At 31.5% G+C, this 13,674-nt stretch overlaps 1 protein-coding gene across 4 annotated transcripts in view; it reads right to left on the bottom strand.

Annotated features, from left to right (window-relative positions):
* Window positions 1-13,674, bottom strand: part of LOC149897019 (uncharacterized) — a 30,708-nt gene that overhangs the window by 11,642 nt on the left and 5,392 nt on the right. The window lies entirely within an intron of this gene.

The raw sequence follows: 13,674 nt of genomic DNA, 5'->3' as shown, positions 1-13,674 counted from the left end.
AAATTACCGCTCGCATGTAGCGCTTGCGTGACGACAGCAATATATTATATTTTTCATTTCGAATTTTTGTTACAAATCCGAATTCAACTGCTTTTCCGTTTATTTAAACGTTGACGAGTTTCAATGCAATTTGTAACGATACACTGCATGGGTGTTACAACAACTTTCTTACGTTTTTCTAGTGTGTAGAGAAAAAATAGTATAATGCAATTAATTTGATTTATACGTCTGTCTTTTGTTATATTTATGTAAGGAAATGATTATTGTTAAAACATAATTATTATAAACGTTCGTTTTGATTTGATATTTTAACAAAAAATTAGATATACAATACTTATAAATCTAAATGTCGGAATACAATTTCCCTCTATAAAAAAATAAACTTTTCATGTTAGTCGTTTTCCGATTAAAAATCACATGTCTATAAATAAAATGTATTTATTTCAGTTGAAAATCTGTTAAGTGCTTTTCGCACGAAAGACTAGCAACATTTTCACAGATTTCAGCTTGTTAATTACTTTGTATGATGATAGAACATAGCTTGTTTCGTGTGCAGCGATGCGCACACTTGCAAAATTAGCTCCAAGTACGCAACGGTGACGCACTTGTCTGTACTCGTTTTTCCTTTGGTTGAAATCGATATATGTAAGGTAACTTGAACCAGTTCAAAACTTGTGGTATTTTTTGTGACTCATAGTTTTTTGATTAGATGCTTATTGTTTATTGATGTAGCACTTTAAAACTTTAAATCAGTTATATTTCGTTACGGGCCAGTGAATTAAGTTATATCTTTCAGACAACAATACGTAAGCAAAGAAATATTAATAGATTATATTATAAGACTTAAGGCTGCAGTCTAGCAAAATTGCGTTTTCAACAAGTTATTTGACAATTTTTTCCCGGCTAATGAAATGATAAACTGAATTTTTTTTTCTTGTTTATCAATTAGTGTTATATACGCAATGCGCGTGAATTTTTTCACATTTATAAAGTTACTTTATGTTACCTTAATCAGGCCTTCAAGATAAGTCTCTTTCTCCCAAAGACATTTCGAGCTAAGTTTGTGCACTCACTACGTTGCAACCGATTACAATTTACACAATCTGATCAGCACATTATTATCCTTATATAGTCGTTATTAAAAACTGCTGAATACAATTGCCGAAAAACTTATGATTTTCTTAATTAGAACGTTATAAATTCATTAAATTTCCCATTTTTTGCCTTACAAAATCTATTGATAAATACTGCTAAAAGTTATTTTTTCCATTAATTTATTCGAGTTGGTTGAAGACCAATGAGTATTAATCCTTTAAAAAATTTTTTTTTTTAATTTTGATAATTCTTTAAATATTAAAATATATTTTAAATAATTAGGAAAAATCCTAGCGAATTTCTTTAGTCGCGCTCCTTGGGCCGGAGCGTTCTGACGTGTGCTCTACGCTCGATTTTCCTTCATACCGAAGTGAAAGTTGCTCTACTTCATTAAATTTAATATTTTTGTTAATTGATTATTTTTATCTTAGTTTTGTGCAAATATTCGTATTTTTAAACATTTGATTTCGATATGGAAAATAAACGAAAAAAATACGCGTGTAACTACTAGAAAAAAAATTATCTTCGAACATAAAGTTAATGAAACCAAATATGTAGATTGCAAAGGTGATTGGCAACAATTTCTTTATTTTACGGGGTGTCAGTAAAGGGATGTATATTTCTTTAAAAGTAAAGTAAGCTCATAAATTTTCTTATAATATAATTTTTTTGAAGTTCCAAAAATGTTTATTTTTCGTTTGAGAAATACGAAATATAATATAAACTTGTATTGAGAACTTGAACTTCCCAAGTTCATCCGGGGAAATCCCCATACGGGGAAAATGATTTGTTTACTCCAAAATTGATCCGAGGTGTTTTAATTTTTTCTTCTAGTCATTTTCAACGTAGCGGCATGTTGTTTGATTATTAATTTTGTAACTTAAATACAGGATGTTGGTTTTATATTCTGATCTTACAGACGCGCTGACAAATTTAGTCCGCCATTTCTAGTTAAGTCTACCAACTCTAAGTACCAATATTAAAACGAATGGATTATCATCACATCATCAAAACTCAGATGTAATGGAAGATCACAATAACATAGAAAATTCAGTGGGTGTTGAGAACTAAACAAACAGAAGTAACAGAGACGCGAAGAATAAAAAAAATAGGACGAAAACGATAATTCGTTGATGCTTTCCCTTTTCGACGTATTGTTAGGGTACATCACCAATCTGCAAAAAACAAAACTGATGATTCCCAATTGCTGATTAAAAATGAAAAACAAATAATCGACAACAGTGGTGAAAATTTGCTGATTACAATGAAACATCCTTCAGTGGTAGCAGATTTACTCATTTAAAATGTATCGGTGAACAGCGTAAAGGAGAGGAGGACAGGAAAACATTATGAATGTGGATGGTGGATTGTATACAGGGTGTAATCGATAAGTATGTGCAGGCGATTATGACGTTATTATTGCAGGTATCAAAAAACTTAAAACTGATATCGAAATTACTTTACCTAATGAGCAAAATGACAATAATAACTTTTTAAAAGTATAACGAGAAATATCTAAAAAATTTACTTTATACACTCCCATATCAAAAAGGGAAAATGGGACTATTAGAAGTTAAATGTCTAATTCCGGCAAAAGACATGAATGCGGAAGATGCGGTTAAAAAAAAATTTAATATTTGAAATACAATGCAAAAAATAACACTTTTGTCATAGATAAGAATCATGACTATTTTTTCCAAATTCAGGGACAACTAAACGTTGCAGAAGCAGAAGTCTGCTTATTTGCTGTTTGGACTGGAGTGAATCATTCGTTAAAAATAGAATATATAAAAAGTATGTAACGTTTAGGCAAAATAAAATGATGGACCATTATCAAGATTTTACATAAATTGCCTACTGTCAGAATTGATTGATTCGAGACTTCAGCATTCGATGCCATCAAGGACCCATCCTATATCATTCAAGCGATTGAAAAAAAAGAGATAAATCCAGTGCAACCGATAAAGCATCAGAATGCTAGCAAAAGATTTATTAGGTTTATAAATATAAATCTATATATTATACATAATGTAATAAATCTGTAGAAGACGCGAAGACTGACATCCGCGCGGACGGAGTCGCGGGCGGAAGCTAGTCAGAAATAAATATCTTTTGTTTTCATTTGCGTATTTTTCTATTTTATAATTTTTTAACACAAACATTACATTTTTTTTTATTATATACAAAATTTGTTTATCCGTTTTATTAGTTAAACTGAACAACTTTCACTAAGAAACTTAGGTCGAAAAAAATGTATAGAGTTATGCATTTTGTATGGAAAGCTTATTTTTTTTTTATTTCGTCCAAATTTCTTTGTAAAAGTTGATCAGTTATATAAACATGAAGTTGAAGATATCAATAGAAAGTATTCGCAAATCTTGTGTACTGATAAAAAAAATCACCCGGTGTAATTTTCACGAAAATTGTTTCAAATTGTCATTTTTGGTACTTATTACGAATATTAAATTGTACGAATGATTTAATTTTTAAAAATTAAGTGGAGCAACTTTCCCTTAGTACATTTGTATTATTTACATATAGGATGACAGGATGCATTTGTTTGCACTACTAGACCAAGCCCTTAACATTGACAATAGTTTTATCGACAGAATGTACAGAATAGCGAAAAAGTCAATGATTAAAAAATGATAATGTTAATTGATAATTCATTCATTATTTTTTAAGCTATTCGACACTTCGTTTTGCGTGTTTACAGTCTGTGACGTAGCATGTACAGCCACGATAAATGAAACGTTTCAAGGGTTAAATTAAATGTTATGTAAAACACTCTCTATATCTACATACTTACAGCCTTGTATATAACAAGGCTGTAAGTAAAGTAAGTCGACTATATTTTGCTATGATCAAAGCGAACATAAATTATAGAGCTGCGAGACGGATCCCATTTATTAGGTTTGAATCACGTTCAAATGACACTTTCGTAAGCCTTTCCGTCCATAATTTGCAATATTAATGCTTTCATATTTCCATATAAAAGTTTTCCTGTCTTTCGGGTCTTGGGTAATCAGCCTTTATAACAAAATCGCATAACAACATAACAGCTATGTGTAAAGTTAATCAAGCGACAAATTGCGTGGAATCCCGATGTTATTACAAATGAATTAATTAACTTGTTGCCATTTTTCTTGGCCTGACGTGTACTAGACATTTTTCGTGAGAGCTAGATTCTATTAATGCAATGACATTTGAAAATTGGAAACCTAACTCGTGTAATTGAAACACAGAATGTAAATTTTGCGATGTGGACATGTTTGCAAGTTAAAGCGCCTTCGAAATAGAGTATGCTGCAAATCTTAATATGTATATATGTCGTGGTCATATCGTAGATTTGATCATTTCATGATATGAGTGGCCATTTCACGAAATTGTCGCATATCGTGAAATGGCCAATTTAGTTTGGCCACATCATGATGTGGTTTGGGCAGATCAATGATAAGAAATCGTTTCACGATATGGCCAATTAACGCACGGTTTTTTCATGAAATGATCAAAATTATTTGATCATATCGTAAAATAGTTACATTAATCGTTGGTAGAGGCTCTGCAAGCTCTGTGTTTATGTGATAAGATGGTGGCCGCTGGCGAAAATTAAATTATTCGCAGTTAAAAACTTCATAATTCGTTTAATAACAATATTATGAAGAAAGTCATAGCAAAGAATTTACGACGAAGAGGTACGAGTAGTATGGAAAATGTGGATATCTTATATGTATTTAAGAAAAAATGCGACTTAAATAAAATAATTTAAGAAACTACTACTATATTATTATAATTGTTTGTTTTTTAAAAAGCGATCCGCTTCTGGCACTCGCCGGCCGCTGCCGCGGCACGCTCGCTTTGCTCGCTCGGCTCGTGCGTTGTTTATCAAAGTCTAACCTAACCTAACCTAACTGTTTTCTATTGCAAAAACGATTCGCTTCTGGCATTCGCCGGCCGCTGCCGCGGCACTAACTTTAATGACATTAAACAAGTTTTTAGAATATAGTTATTCTGAATTTTTTTAATATTTTATGGACTCTTTATATTTTATACGATCTGGCCAAATGTGGATGACCAAATCGTGAAACGTTGACGATTTAACGATCTGATCAAACTATGTTGGCCATTTCACGATATGCGACCATTTCGTGAAATGGCCACTCATATCATGAAATGATCAAATCTACGATATGACCACGACATATATAAATCTCGTGTCACAATGTTTGTCCTCAATGGACTCCTAAACCACTTAACCGTTTATAATAAAATTCGCACACCATGTGCAGTTCGATCCAACTTGAGAGATAGGATAGTTTAAACATGTAGGTACCACGGGCGAAGCCGGGGCGGACCACTAGTAGTACTATAAATAATAAATATAAAGGTTTATTATAATTAGAACTGCATAGATTTGTTGGTCTAGAAATTAAAGATTTTAACGGATTTTAATCGCGATTTATTCATTAGATTTGCTCGCTTCAAAGTGTGCGAAACGTCGATAAATAATCATAATGAGTAAATCGCGTTTAAAACCTGTCTTAAAGGAGAAAATCTCAATGTGGCCAAGTTTATAAAAAAGCTCTTTATTATATTCAAATAGACTGCGAATAAAAGTTCGCATTATAAAATTGCATAGAACTGCAATATCACATATTTAAATTAATTCAACAAGTGCTATACAATCACAACAAAGCCGTGCGTTGTTTTGAAACACAATTGTTCCAGATACGACACACCGGAAACGGGGTGACAGATAAACATACAGACATAGGGGAGCCGCGGAAATTTCACTATAAACTGTATATGTAGAGTGCGAACAAAATATGCATGCAATGAGGATAATTTTTTTTATGTTTCTTTTAATGGTGTGGAATTTAGTGCATTCTTTTGGTGTTTTTTTTATTTTTCTAAGATTTGTTATCCATCATCACTACATAGACTCATCATAGACTACATGATATTATAAAACAAAGTCACTTTTTTATAGATAGAGTGATTGAAGGTTTATATGTAGATATAATTTATTAGGTTTAATTATTAAGACACAGCGGGCGAAGCCGCGGGTAGAAAGCTTGTAGTATATTAAAATAAGATTGCTGTACTTTTCAAGGGTACTTTCAATACAAATCAGATGTCTATACTCATTTGATAAAATACTTATCGCATTAAGTATTATCTTTTAATCTTATATATAAAAATGAATCGCAAAATGTGTTGGTAAGCGCATAACTCGAGAACGGCTGAACCGATTTCGATAATTCTTTTTTTATTATATTCCTTGAAGTACGAGGATGGTTATTATGTAGAGAAAACGTAAATATGTACCACGAGCGAAGCCGGGGCGGACTGCTAGTTAATAATAAAACATTGGTACCTACTGTGTTTGTTTTGAATGACAATACATGTCTTTCTTTCTTACTACGCAGCTGGCCGCTATTAAATTTATATACCTACTACTTACTAGCTTACCGCCCGCAGCTTCGCCCACTTTGTCTAAAACCTAACTATATCTATCAAAAAAACCGCAACCGTAATTCGGAAAATTGTGAATAGTTACCACTTCAGAGCATCGTTATATTGTAAGTATCGCTAAGGTATCGCGTGAAAATAAACGGGTTTGGTAAAAATAGCATTCATATTTGTTTAGTCAATCACTAGTTACGTTCTAATTGCATTTACCCCGTCATACGGAATTAAATAAATAATAAATAAATAAATATTATAGGACATTATTACACAAATCGACCTAGTCCCACAGTAAGCTCAATTAAGGCTTGTGTTGTGGGTACTAGGCGACGATAAATATAATATTTAATAAATACATATATAGATAATAACACCCAGACCCAAGAACAAATAATTGAGTTCATCACACAAATATTTGCCCTGACCGGGGATCGAACCCGGGACCGTCGGCTCAGTAGGCAGTTACTTTACCACTGCGCCAACCGCGTCGTCAATTACACTAATACTGTAACTAATACACTATTATATTATCAGTTAGTAACATTAAACCTAAGATATTTTAAAGGAACATAAATAAATAAGATCCCAAACGCCTATTATACCTTTTTGCGTTTTCTATTATATTCTTATCAATAATTTATTATACTCGTCAATACAAATTGTCTGATATCGATGGCTGATAACAATTAATTGCTTGTCGTATATGAGCGATAACTTCAAATATATAACTTTTATAAGTGCTGTGTTTCCTGAATGCATTATTGGTAATAAATAATTTATGGTTTAAATATGTAAAAATCATTTCACACACAAATAAGGTACTTACATATAATTTATATTTGAAAATAATATAATATTAGTTACTTAATAAAGATATTCCGATTTGTTCTTGAATATGTATTTTTTTAAACTTATATAAGAATATGTTTATAAATATTGGTTTTTCGATAAGATTCGATAGCAGGACCTAAGATAAAATTTATTTTTATTATATTGATATTCTACGTAACTTTACTAGACTTTTCCAAAGTCAAAAGTTCGTTTGTCGAGAAATACAAACAACATATTAATTTTCTTTATAAAAACCTCAACAACAGAAATTAATTACTTCTGTTATTTAAATCATTGAAGAATAAATCAAAATCAAATTGTTGTACTGATTAGACAATAGATTATAGATATATTACGTACTTAGCAATTTAAAATCGACAATAATACTTATTTACTAGAAACCGAGAGTCAATAAACAGTTTTTCAAACAATGCTCACAGTATCAGATAACAATTACGCTCAGAACAATTGAACCGTGGAAAGCGTAGAAAGTAACCCCAACCACTGCGCTTGGATGAGTTACACTTAGTTATCTGAATATTATGTTGATTCTTCTAGTACTTCTACTCTAGTTACTACTATAGTTTTATAAACCTCTACTCTAAACGTGTACTCTAGTATAGGGGTGAGTAATAGCTGAAGTGAAAACATTGGGTAAAGTATAATAGAGCATTTGAACATTACAGTAGGTACCTACTGTAAAAGGAGGAAAAGTCAGATGTATTGCATTGCCTATTGATAATTTGAGATAACTATAAGAAAATATTGAGCTAGAGGTAGATATTTGTAAGATTAAAAGCAGGCAAGCACGTGACCTATATATTATTTAATTTTTATTTACAAATACACAACCGAATATCTACTTATATATGCTACTAGCGGTCCGCCCCGGCTTCGCCCGTGGTACATATTTACGTTTTCTCTACATAAAAACCATCCTCGTACTTCAAGGAATATAATAGAAAAAGAATTATCGAAATCGGTTCAGCCGTTCTCGAGTTATGCGCTTACCAACACATTTTGCGATTCATTTTTATATATAAGACTAGCGGTCCGCCCCGGCTTCGCCCGTGGTACATATTTACGTTTTCTCTACATAAAAACCATCCTCGTACTTCAAGCAATATAATAAAAAAAGAATTATCGAAATCGGTTCAGCCGTTCTCGAGTTATGCGCTTACCAACACATTTTGCGATTCATTTTTATATATAAGACTAGCGGTCCGCCCCGGCTTCGCCCGTGGTACATGTTTACGTTTTCTCTACATAAGAACCATCCTCGTACTTCAAGGAATATAATAAAAAAAGAATTATCGAAATCGGTTCAGCCGTTCTCGAGTTATGCGCTTACCAACACATTTTGCGATTCATTTTTATATATAAGACTAGCGGTCCGCCCCGGCTTCGCCCGTGGTACATGTTTACGTTTTCTCTACATAAGAACCATCCTCGTACTTCAAGGAATATAATAAAAAAAGAATTATCGAAATCGGTTCAGCCGTTCTCGAGTTATGCGCTTACCAACACATTTTGCGATTCATTTTTATATATAAAGAAGAAGATGTGAGATGGAGAAAAAGAAAGAAGTAGATACCACACTATTAACTTGTACTAATCTAGGGCATTGACCCTGGTTAACTAATCCAAATCATCTCTATAAATAAATAATGTGAGGTTATTATTTTCTAGTCCCTCAACCACAAAACCTTAACATTACTAGAAACAACACTGAGGTTGCGTGAAATTGTAGATTTTCCCTCGGAATGTGGTTATCAGCTGGTTTTACTAGTATCTTTGTACTTCGCATATTCATTTTTTCTGCTAAAAAATATCAGTTAAAAACATACTGTTGATTACTTACTACGAGTCCATAATGAAATTGATATGCAGATATCGAATAAAGATACTATTTTTCATTTAGATAAAAAAAATTAATATTTAGAGCAGTTTTAATTGTATTTGTTTTAATTATATCATTACTATGTTTGTATTACATATTATGTGCTTCTTCGTATATATGTATCTTCTATGTTATGTAGCATAAGTCTTCCAATCATTTAAGCATTGATAACTTAAATAACAAGTAACTTGAAAAAATGTTACAAACAAAAATACAACTAATCTTTGGATTAAAAATACACAATATTTAATCAGGTTCGTATATTAAAAACTTTTCATAACACATGAATATTTTATACAAAAATGTTTATATTACTAAACGTGAAATAAAAATATTTTCCATCGAACAATACGTTGTGTAAGTATACCATTTTTGGTGTTTGATTACGTTATTTTCATTGTGTAAGGATTAGGTAGTGACGCGAACCGATTTAGTGATGTGCTGGTTTCAAAACAAATGTCGATAATCCATAAATTATCGATTTTTTTTGTCGTTTTACAAATAAAGACTTTTAAACGTTCGGATTGGTGGTAATCGTCGTCTAATTTGGAGATATATAATTTATAAGGCTTTTAAGGAAGTTTTGAATTGTATGTTTGATCTGAGCTTTAAAATAAAACGACAATTTTTATGTTGGGTATCATATATAGTTTTATAAATTTTTACATAAATCGTTGGATTATTATAAAAATGCTTTTGCTTAAATAAATTAGATTTCGTTTATAACCGACATTAAAAAAAGGCGGACGATTTTTTTATGTATAAAGTTTAATATCAAATCATTAAAGAAACAACTTTATTGTTCAAACTTCAAAGTACTATTTAACACATCTGATGACTAAAAAATTTTCGACCACATTAATAATATTATTTAATACTTTTACATCACTAAAGGAAGCAGATGATTAGTTCCGGTAGTAATCACGCCGTTCTGGTTTGGATTAGGAGTTTAAAAACACTTCATTATATTGGAATAAATCTATTTTAATATTATGCCTATGTAATATTGCCTACAATATGTAACAATCATCCGCCGGTGAAGCAATTTCAAATTATAATGATACATTATATCTAAGGATATGTACCTCCTGCTATTTATTTTTTGATACATCACTTTACATTGAGAAGTTAAACAGTTGTTATAATTATTATGTCTGATCCAACAGACAAAATCCTGTTTTGGAAGGATTTTTTATTTCATATTTTTAATTCATTTGTTTTTTTTTAATTCATTCCTTTTCCTAGCAATATCATATCCACTCCACATCACATTTTAAAGAGAATATTGCAAGGAAATAGCAAAAAAAACGCGACTCTAAAAACAGAGGTAATCAACCATTTCTTAAGCCTTATCTATCTTTATTTTTTAATAAATAAAAAGCACACCGCGGGAATTAATAACGTCATAATTAAAACAATAAGTTTAACAAAAGCACGTGTATAGACAAAGAAGTAGACGAACATGACAAAACATGGCCTTGACCACATTCGTGACGATTACAACATATTTTAATCAATTTTACTATCAAATTTAGAATTTAGTAATTTGTAATTGTTTTGAAACGGTCAGAGCTCAGAGGTCAAATGGATTAATAAGTGAAATTACGGAATTAAGCTGTCACTTAAAGATTGCATTTTATTTATTTAAATTATTAACTGTGATAGAGGTTTTGGAAAAATTCCTTATCAAGCGTTGCGAAAGGGGGCTAGACGGAATTAAGACCAAAACGGAACGATATTTTTTGCTATATTGTAAGTCGTGTGGCGTGCGCATGTTTCTCTGTTTATCTCTATCTCTCTCATAAAAGCAAGCCAGTTATTTTAGTAACTTCGTTCTATCCGGGTGTCCCTTGACACCACTACACGTTTTTTAACTATATTCCGGGGGTAAAATTTCTGAGGGATACTGATAAAAAATAAATACAAATAATGACGTATTTATGTAGACGATACATATCAAATAGCCGATTGCCTTTTGGAGTCAGAGAGACAATTCCTTCAGAGGTCAAAGCACTTGATATGTAATCGATATCTAGTATTCTGTGCTAGATCTCTGATATAGAAACTCTGCCCTATAAAGTAATTTTCGTCTTATGATTTCTTATTAGGCTAGAATAATATGGAAAATATGTATCTAGGAAACGAAGTGTTTGCAACATCTCTAAAACCTAAATTGCATTATTACCCAAATTTATTTATAATCAGGCTTGATCAATTACGATTATTAACGCCTGGGAATCCACGAAATTTCTATAACAATCGTGTTACTCAGAAATCAACAAAATGGTATATGTAATTATTTCATTAGGGGTTTTATTGCGCACCCAACAAAGAGGATTACAGACTTGTTGTTCTGACGTCATTAAACCGATTTCTGATCCCCTCCCAGAAGCATCAAAAGTGCCTTTGTACGTAATGTGTTGCGTAATGTTCTGTTGTTATATGGGCTACGTGAACTACCGCATGTACTAGGTGTTTTGTTATTAATCCTATATTTTCTGCTTTTGGTTTACGAAGGTCAGAGAAAACTGAACTGTGAAGGCTTGTTAACGATCAATGTTACTAAATTGTTTTTGAAACGTGGGTAAGGTCAGTAATGTGAAGGGAAGGAATTTTCGTCTATAATAGAGGTTTGATCATGACAGGGCATTGCTAAAATGGCATTCGAAGATATATGAAGATTAATTTTATTGGTTTCAAATTAATGTCATAGGCATATTCCTATTAATGTTATTTACAGTAGGTTTAAACTTTAAAATGCATCTTGGGAACCTAGAAAAATAACTGCATTATAATGGAATAGTTCTTAACGATTGTCCTTCAAAACTTGTTGTATCTATTTTAGTTGATGACAAAAACTTGCCAAGTTTCAAGGATAGACCTGGATTAATGCCCTATAAAGTTATATTTTAACGACCATCTTCTGTGCAAAAACTGACATAACCAGATAATATTGATGTTCAATGAACGCCTTTGATGAGGACAGGTTTTCACCTAGCTATATTTATTTTTGTTAGTTATTGTTTATTTTCTGTGTACTAGATTAACAAGTCAGAAAGAATGCGTTTTTATGATGGCAATTTTAAGCCGACCCGACGAGATCTATTTATGATTCTCATTAAATAGGAATCCTTTTGCAAATGACAAATTCCTTGTATTTTCTAAATGGACAAATTGTATTTTATTATAAGCTACTTGAAAAACTTTACTAGCAAGTAGCAACTATGGAGTTTTTTACTGGTTCATCTCCGTAGATACTGCTTTCCGAATCGGTGGTAAATTTTAAAAATATATTATGACGATTCAAAAGTGCTTCTAGAAGAAGTCTTGGTTTTCCCATAAAAGAAAGGATAGGTTCAAGGATTTGTTTTTATAGGTTTCTAATGCATATAAATGTTATTTTTTACACTTATTAAATTTTCAATAACTATCCAATTCCCACATTACCACCGTTACTCTCATACGGTTACTTTATGACTTTAACTGTTATCTCAAATATCAGATAACTGCGAAGTAATATATTGGCCAGCTGATCTGAGCAATTTGGTACATTTGCTATAATTGGACGTTTTATTGCTGAAGAGTCGAAAATTTTATATAATTTATTGGGTATGGACTTAAGACAGGTAATTTCATGAAATAGTTTTTGGGTTGTTGACTTTTTGTCACCGCTTGGATTGGGATAATTTGAGAAACTTTATTGATGAGTTGTACACTAATTTAATAATTTAAGATTATTTTACTATTAGTGGTAAACTTTGATAAGTGCTAAACCTACCAAAAATATGTGCACTGCAGCAAATGTGAGAAAATACGTGTTTATTTTTTTTTTTCAAAAAGTTGATTATTGTCGGAGAGGATAGTGTTACATTAAAAACAAGTACATATAAAACAATATAATACAAAAGAATTTACTATAAATAAATGTTTTGCATAAATTTTCAATTAACCTTTGTTAAATACTAAAAGAAGCGTATCGGGGCCAGATTTTACGATAATATTTAACCGAGTAATTATGTACAGGAAATATGCTGCAATTATTATACTTTATCTCATTCGGTTTTTTATTAAAATTTTCTAGGTCGATGCCTGAATCATGTGTTGTCACTGCTTAAAAAAATCATGTACATTCTACATATCTATACTAATATTATAAAGCTGAAGAGTTTGTTTGTGTGTTTGTTTGTTTGTTTGAACGCGCTAATCTCGGGAACTACTGGTCCGATTTGAAAAATTCTTTCGGTGTTAGATAGCCCATTTATCGAGGAAGGTTATATATCATCACGCTTCGACCAACAGGGGTGAAACCACGCGGAGCAGCTAGTATTATATATTTTTTTATCACGCTTGTTAACAATTTCGAGTCTTTGTCATCTCTA

This window comes from Colias eurytheme, chromosome 26 (genome assembly GCF_061535395.1).
Source record: "Colias eurytheme isolate Ceu_HAF_F1 chromosome 26, ilColEury1 Martin Lab GWU primary, whole genome shotgun sequence".
NCBI lineage: Eukaryota > Metazoa > Arthropoda > Insecta > Lepidoptera > Pieridae > Colias > Colias eurytheme.
The sequence above is the reverse complement of the archived record's forward strand: the minus strand, read 5'-3'. Positions and strand labels throughout refer to the sequence as shown.